The following is an 8,141-nucleotide window of genomic DNA, read 5'->3' on the forward strand; positions in this document are numbered from 1 at the left end:
CTGACTGACTGACTGACTGACTGACTGACTGACTCATCAACGCCCAGCCCAAACCCCTGAACCGAATTTTTACCAAAAGTATATGAAATAGGAGTAGAATTTTCCGGGGAGTGCCACTATGTGTATAGTTTTTTGTTACCGATTTTCTGGAAACCGATTTTTTTAATTTTTCCTATTTTTTGAAAAATAATTGATCAAATCTCAACAAATTATAGATCAAATAGGGGTAGAATTTTCCGAGGAGTATTATGAAATGTATAATTTTTCGTTACCGATCTTTTGGAAGCCGGTATCGAAATTTTTTAAAATAATTTTTACCAAAAGTGTATGAAATAGGGGTAGAATTTTCAGGGGAATGCCACTATGTGCATAGTTTTTTGTTGCCAATTTTCTGGAAACCGGTTTTTCTAATTTTTCTAATTTTTCGGGAAATAATTCACCGAATTTCAAAGAATTGTAGATCAAACAAGGGTAGAATTTTCCGGGAAGTGCTATGAAGTGTATAATTTTTCGTTACCGATCTTTTGGAAGCCGGTATCAAAATTTTTTCAATCTTTCGGGAATTAATTGACCGAATCTGAAAGAATTGTATATAAAGTAGGGGTAGAATTTTACGGCAAGCGCCATAATGTGTACAGTTTTTGCTACCGATCTTTTTGGAAATCGGTTTTTTTAATTCTTTCAATTTTTCGGGAAATAATTGATTAAATGTCAAAGAATTATACATGAAGTAGGGGTAGAATTTCCCGGGGAGTGCTATAAAGTGTACTATTTTTTATTACCGATCTTTTTAAAAACCGGTTTCGAATGACCGAATCTCAAAGAATTGTACATAAAGTAGGGGTTGAATTTCCTGGGGAGTGCTATCAAGTATATAATTTTTTGTTATCGATCTTTTTGGAAAACGGTATCAGAAGTTTGACGAATTTTCGGGAAATAATTAATCGAATTTTAAAGAATTGTATTTAGAGAGAGAGAGAGAGGGAGAGAAAGTGAGGGGAGAGAGAGGGGGAGAGAGAGAGAGAGAGAGAGAGAGAGGGAGGGAGGGAGGGAGGGAGAGAGAGAGAGAGGGGGAGAGAGAGAGAGAGAGAGAGAGGAGGGAGAGAGGGAGAGAGAGAGAGAAAGAGAGGGGAAGGAGAGGGGGGAGAGAGAGAGAGAGAAAGAGAGAGGGGAGAGAGAGAGACAGAGAGAAAGGAGGGAGAGAGGGAGAGAGAGGGGGAAGAGGGAAAGAGAAAGGGGGGAGGGAGAGAGGGGAGAGGGAGAGAGAAAGGGGGAGGGAGAAGGGGGAGAGGGAGAGAAAGAAAGGGGGGAGAGAGAGAGAGAGAGAGATTGATTGATTGATTGATTGATTGATTGGTTTTATTTATGCCATAGTCAAGACTTTAGGCAAAATGGCAATTTACAGAAGGAAAAAATATATATAGACAAGAAGAGAAGAGAGAAAAAAATAAAATAAAATAAGGTAAAATAATATAACAATAAAAATGACAAATAATCAGAACAAAATTTGCGCGTTATATATATATGTATATATATATATATATATATATATATATATATATATATATTATATATATATATATATGTATTATCAGAGATTAAAGATACAAAAGATATGAGATATGAGAAATATAATTGTAAACACGCAGCATACACAGTGAAATGTAAAAGGCTCGAAGTAATAAAGCATTCAGATAAAGCAGATTTTATGGACGAGCAGTTGGAAAACGTCACGAATTAACAGCGAGAATTAATTTTCTTTGTGCAGCTTTTGTGAGCATTCTTTGATATTCTTTGATATATATCTGAAAAGAATGTCAAAGGATACTTAATAAAGAAATGCTTTTCACTCGGCTACGGTGCTGACCAAATATCTGGCATGCAAACATATTGCAGATGGTAATAAAATTTAAAAAAGTTATCTCTTTTATATCGCAAGATTGAAAAATTCTCAAATATTTATACGTACATCTTAATATTAAAATTATACGCGTTTGACGATCGTTACATTTGAAATTATTGAAGACATACTTTTCTCTCGTTTTATTTCACTTCCGAGAATTTCCAACGGATTACGTGAAACATTTCTATCGAGCAGACGTTTCAGTCAGATGCACCAGGTGCACACCAATCGCAATTAGAAAAAGAATGAAAAGAAAGCAATAGTATTTGTATCTGTAACCTATAAATAAGACAATGACAAGGACACATATTACAACGTGGATATACCTTATTTCATCATACACAATATTATAGAGAGATTTTCTAACTATTTTGTAATTATTATCAACCGGTTGGTAACAGTTACCATATTTGTTACTACTTACCAAATATTACGCTGAAACATACAACCAAATGCATTTGTTAAGTACTACAAGATTTTTTTCAGAATGTAGAAACATTTTATTATACTAATACTATATTTGGTCATACAAATATGGTTTGCCTATGTCAACAGAGGCCAAATATTTAAATGCGTAAATGTACGTGTATAATGCAATAATATTTTGCTTTTATGCTTGCGATTAAATAGGTATAAAGTCAAAGGTTGACATTTAATTACGTGTGGATAAAACTAAAAGTATCGTCAGAAAATTTACATCGCTTGTATTTGCGTGATAAAAACGTATGTTATCGGTAAAATATATTCGCGTAAGATCGTTTCTTTCTTTTTTTCGTTTTCGTCGGATCTGTGACGCCTACACAGACGCCTTCAACGATATTCGAGAGAGAAAGAGAGAGAGAGAGAGAGAGAGAGGGGTCATTTGCATTGCTTGAATCAGGATTCTCAGAAGAGGTGACTCGCACGTAACGGCGCTGTACAGTAATATCGATCGATGACCTTCGTTCCCAGAATCTATACCAACGAATGTGTTTCGTATTTGAGTGGCCGTTATCAAATTCCCGGGTCTTCCTTTTTGCTCGCCCGGGCTTGTCCATTTATCTACGTTCAATTCCCATCTAGTCTTTGAACCGAATTCCCTATCGGCTTCGAGCACATCGCGTTCCGCTCCTCGTACATCCGATCCGTTTGGTAGCATAGAGCTATCAAATTTAGAATTCCAGCAGATTCGAAAGTCACACGTAGCAGTGTCAGAATTTAGGCTACAGAATATTGGATTGCAGAAATAAAGACGGTTGTAGAGAATAATTAGCAAAACTTGCATATTGGAGTAATTTGATAATTATATATTAAATATTAATTAATCTTATCTATTCGCGTATATAAAGTAAAAGGAAATTCCATCTTTAAAAGGGAAAAAAATATTATTGATTTATTAATTTTCAAAACCAACTCTCTGAAAGTCTGATCGCATCAAAGAAAGTAATTGTCGTTACTATTATATTTATCTATACTTAACCCTATTCACTCCAACGTTTTTTTCGCCCCAATAATCCTCCAACCATGCACTTTCGAGTCCCACGTGTTTTTTATAATGTTAATAGCTTTGAAAAATTCCCCAAAAATTATTATAATATCTTTGTACCTTCGACTAAAAATCAATGTAAAGAACATTTGAAAATAATTTATTTAAATATTTTTTTACAACAATTATATGTTGACAAACACACGTTACGACTCGTTTTACTTAAAAAATCATAACTCACGAACAAATTGACGAAGCTTAATGAACCAAAACGCAAATTAAAGCTAAAAGTAGTGCAAATGAGAAAAAAAATATGAGATAATTATTAATTAAATAGGAATACTTAATTTCGTCGCCGCAAATTTGGTAATTTTTAAATGGTACAGAAGGACTTTAAGGACTTAAAGAATGCTAGAAAAAGAATTTCTGAATAAGAAAAGGCGAATTTGAAGTGTGACAGATATTTTTTATGTAAAAAAATTAATTTTTTTTATATAATCGTAGCTCCTCCCTACCTCTTCCACCTGCCTCTGAGCCATAATAGACCTCTGTGGAATGTTAAATTTCTTTTTTAACGATAAAAATATTTTAAATACGGTTAAATTATACACAAAAATATATTTTTATCGAAAAAAATGCTCATTTACCTTTCACACAACACTGACGTAATCCTCCAACCATGCACTTTCATGTCCCACCGAGATTTTGATTGTTCCCCGTTTCGAGAGTAAATGAGCTAGGACTTTGAAATTTTTACCTGAGGTTCCCTGCCACAATAACTTTTTTCCGGCGTGGAGGGGATTCTCCCACGATCATTTGTTTTTCGGAACAAACGACTGTTAGAAATTTGTGGGACACGAAAGGCATGGTTGGAGCGAATAGGGTTAATTATTATTTTATTACCGAAAAACTTAGAGAACGAGAGGCAGAGAAAAGAGATTTCTTTTTCGGGATATATTTCGTTAAATGCGGAGAAAACGTAGCTGCATGCGTAGTAGTAGCTGAATATTTTCCTACAAGTGCAGTATCGTCATCGTTTCTCTTCTAGATTAAACTGCCTCGTCGATTGCAGTCTTCGCCAATTGATAGTCAGCCGTTGCCGTAGTAACAACGGGATTATTCTCGTGCTTTCTTTTGCAGACGCTACCGTACGGTGGGCGGAACGAACGCGAGGACGAAATAAATCATCGACAAGTGCGTGCCCGTGGGATGCATTACGCGCATTACCTCGAGAGGATCTCCGTCGTCGTGGCAGGGTCGATCGGGCGAAATAATGCGATCGAAACGCATCAGGAAAGCGGCGCTGTTCAGATTGCTCAGATACAGACAGTGCGCCAGGTGCCGGAAGATAACTTAGCGTACCCGAGAGTATTCGGGGCGATAGGTCGACGGGGATAAAGAGAATAGGGGAGCGCACATACATACGAGAGCACATGAGACTGATCGCCGCTGCGGCAATGATCGACGAGCGTAATTTCACTTCGCTGGCTGTGATTTTTACTCCTAGACTCCCGACTCCAGAGGCTTGACGCGTGGAAATCGCTAAGACTGATCAAGGTAGACTGCTCAGTGACTTCGCCGAAGAACACGTAAGCCTGGAAATCTGGAAACATCGTTCTACGACGAGTAAGTTGTTCCGCGTCATCCGATCGGATCGATCAAATATATGTATATGTATATAAAAACGGTAAACATTATGTCGTTAAAATAGCGTAAACTTCAATTACGATCTAATTGTAAGTGTCTTGCCTGTAACTCCTTAAGATCAACTATCCCACCGAAGAATAATTAAGGCGAGTTGATCTCGCATCTTCGCGAAAACACGCGCGTCGCGTCGCTTCCCACGCTGTATACTCGCGTTTATTAGCGTCGTCGAACGCGCCGGTAGCATAGTAAGGACGCGCAAGAATTTCCTTCGTGGAACCGGCAATATATACACGCGTGAAGCTCGATACCGCGTCGTCGGATAACGATCGCGCGCCCTACGAAAGCAACGCGAGCAAAACACGGTTTCCCTTACACCGCAGATATATGTTCATCGGACGAACTTGGTGCGTTCGCGACTAATCGCGTTCAAAGACTCGCTGCCCAATTATCTCACATCGTTTCCGTCGTTGTTACAAAATCGAGACATTTCAAGAAAGACCTCTTGGCGAGAATTTGGTCGAAATCTGCAGCGATAACTATTGATGGTCACGCCAAGTGACCAGAAGAAGAAAAAACGAGGGACTACTTGGAGGCTTGCCGGAGTCTGAAGAGAAAGAATTGCCGGCATTAGGAAAGTTTGAGTGGCACTTGAATCGCGGATAGTTCAATAGTCGGACAGGGGCTAGAAATATTTCGCTGCATCGGCGGAAAGAGATCGTCACGCCGCGGCCGTCATCGTCGTTATAAAGTTATTTGGCGTCTGAGCGAGAGAGAATCGAAGAGACTCGCTCTGAGGTGTTTTGCGATATCTAGACAGCGAAATAATAATAGAGAAAAAGTAACACAATTAAAAAGTGCAGGCAGTCGAGAGGAAATATAATATCAGAAAAGAAAGGCGGAAGGGAAAAAGGGTGGAAAGGCAAAAGTTATTACTCGCGAGCGAGCGAGCATTTTAAATGTTTGGATTGAAAAGAGGAGAAATCCGAGCTGCGGGAAAATCGAGGAAAGGGCAATTAAGGAGAAGAGAATCGGGCAAGGGCCGAATGGGAATCGAAACGTGAAAAGGTAGAAACGATTTCGAGCGGATGATTCGGGCCAGGGTTCAGCGCATCAGAGGAATAGAAGTGGAAGAGAGGTCAAAACGAGATTTTTATTCGGTGTTTCAGTGGAGATATGTATGTATCTGCGCAGTGATTAAAATAGAGGCTGCCGAAAATTCGGCCGCTTAAAGACCGAAAACGGATGATAATTAACGCGATCTTCTTGCGATTATTTAAGCTGAATTTCCGGGAGGAGCGCTCACTTTTTCGGCACATGCGAGAGAGGGATATTTTGAAGATATTTCGGCGAAATTAGACCTGAAATTGCGAGGTAAACGATAAAATTATGAGCGAACACATTGTGCTTCGGGAAATTTACCTAATTAAAAGCTCGTCGGTGTGTTTTTTAATCAGCGCTCCTATAAAGTGCTGATTAAGTATTATAATAATGGTATAATGGTAGTATTATTCAGATCCTTGTCGAGCGCAGGTGCCGGACTTTCGTATAGCACGGAGGAGCGACGGTAGCGGTGAACTCATCGAAAATTCATCCGGCGTTTTGCGCAACTCGAGGAATAAATTGCAACCAAACCAAGAGGGATCGTTGAAAATTCATTCGGCATATCAGATCCCCGCGTAAAAGCGATGTAATTAAAGAAAACCCGCGAAAATGCCGAAGAAACCGCGAAAAGAGGGATAATTGAAAATTCATGTAGCGTTTTAACGTCTTTTTCTCTTCGTGAAAGGTGCGAGGGAAAATAATTGGACGGTTCATTGGACGTCTTAATTGACCGCATAGAAGAAAAAAAAGAAGATTAAAAAGGAGGATATCGACTCCGATTCCTGGAGAAGAAGGAGGTGAAATTTCAAACGATCATTGGATCACAGTGGGATTAGCTTGGTATGTCCGCTAGCGGGAATTCGCAGACGGTTGAATTAAAGATTCAATCGGCTACTTTCATGAACTCGAATTAGAAGGTACGGTGGCGAGAGGCGAGTTATCGGTCTCGACAAGCCATTCGAGCCGGTATTTTATTTGATTTCGAGGAAAACATATAATCCAGCGGAAATCGATGAGCGCGGAGGAAACGGAGGCGTTTCCTCAACGCGACTGAGAAAACGTTATACTGAACGTGAAAAATTATTCGTAGCAAAATTCAGCGTCGCGCTCGACAAGTGGAAGACGCGTCATTTGTGAAGATTGTTGAGGAAGAATAAGAAAACAGTTCGAAAAGGAAAAGCGTGAAAGATAAAGGAAAAATTCCGGAGACTGTCAAACGATTCCAAGTTTCCGCGGTCTTTTTCTTCGGATAGAAATCGGTCTCCTCGAGAGAGAGAGAGAGAGAGAGAGAGAGAAAGAAGAAATAAAATCTTCCGCCGGTTTGTTTTGCGCGGAAACTACCGCGAAAGGTACGGACCCGATATCGAGAGTCCTTGACAGCGAATAAAACCACCCACTTACACTTCGAAAAAAGGGGTGAGCGGTGGATCGTCGGAAGGGAGGAGGAGGAGGAGGAGATCGTCCAAAGTTGTTTAGCGAAACTGATTTACGCGGAATCTACGCCCTGGGAATTTTCAGTGTCCCCGGGTATCGATCGTCCCTACACTATACGCCCTGCATTTCCGGACACGTCGACAAACGATCGGCGAAAGATCGCGAGAAGACTGCGCCGAAAAATTTCCGTTCTCGCCCGTTCTCGCACCCGCGCATTCGAGGCGGAACGTGATCGTACTTTCTAGGAAGTCGGTCGCCGAAAAGTCAAGCCACCAGTCTCGTTTGCTCTTTTTTGCCGCGTAACACGCCGCGCTGAAGGGAAGTCCGTGAAAGGGGGAGGACGCGGGAAATAGCGCCGAGAAGGAAGGTTGCAATTTCCGGCCGGCCACGTAACGGTAAATTCATTGCGCCGGGAGCGTAATCCTGAGGGACGAGCGCACGTAAGGCATTCTGAATCGAGATTTCGTGACTTAGGGCACAAATGCGCGTCCCATAGCGCCGTTTGTTAAGGGCAATACATATACATTCGGACTCTCTCTCTCTCTCTCTCTCTCTCTCTCTCTCTCTCTCTCTCTCTCTCTCTCTCTCTCT

At 40.3% G+C, this 8,141-nt stretch overlaps 1 protein-coding gene across 3 annotated transcripts in view; it reads left to right on the top strand.

Moving 5' to 3' along the window:
- LOC112465659 (octopamine receptor Oamb) overlaps positions 1 to 8,141 on the top strand; it is a 125,299-nt gene that overhangs the window by 97,754 nt on the left and 19,404 nt on the right. For all 3 annotated transcript variants that reach the window (XM_025033309.1, XM_025033310.1, XM_025033308.1), the window contains one exon: positions 4,509 to 4,994. The gene's annotated coding sequence lies outside the window, so the exon portion shown is untranslated. The remainder of the gene's footprint in view (positions 1 to 4,508; positions 4,995 to 8,141) is intronic.

Source organism: Temnothorax curvispinosus, unplaced genomic scaffold, assembly GCF_003070985.1.
Source record: "Temnothorax curvispinosus isolate PA1 unplaced genomic scaffold, ASM307098v1 QBEX01015410.1, whole genome shotgun sequence".
NCBI classification, from domain to species: Eukaryota; Metazoa; Arthropoda; class Insecta; order Hymenoptera; family Formicidae; genus Temnothorax; species Temnothorax curvispinosus.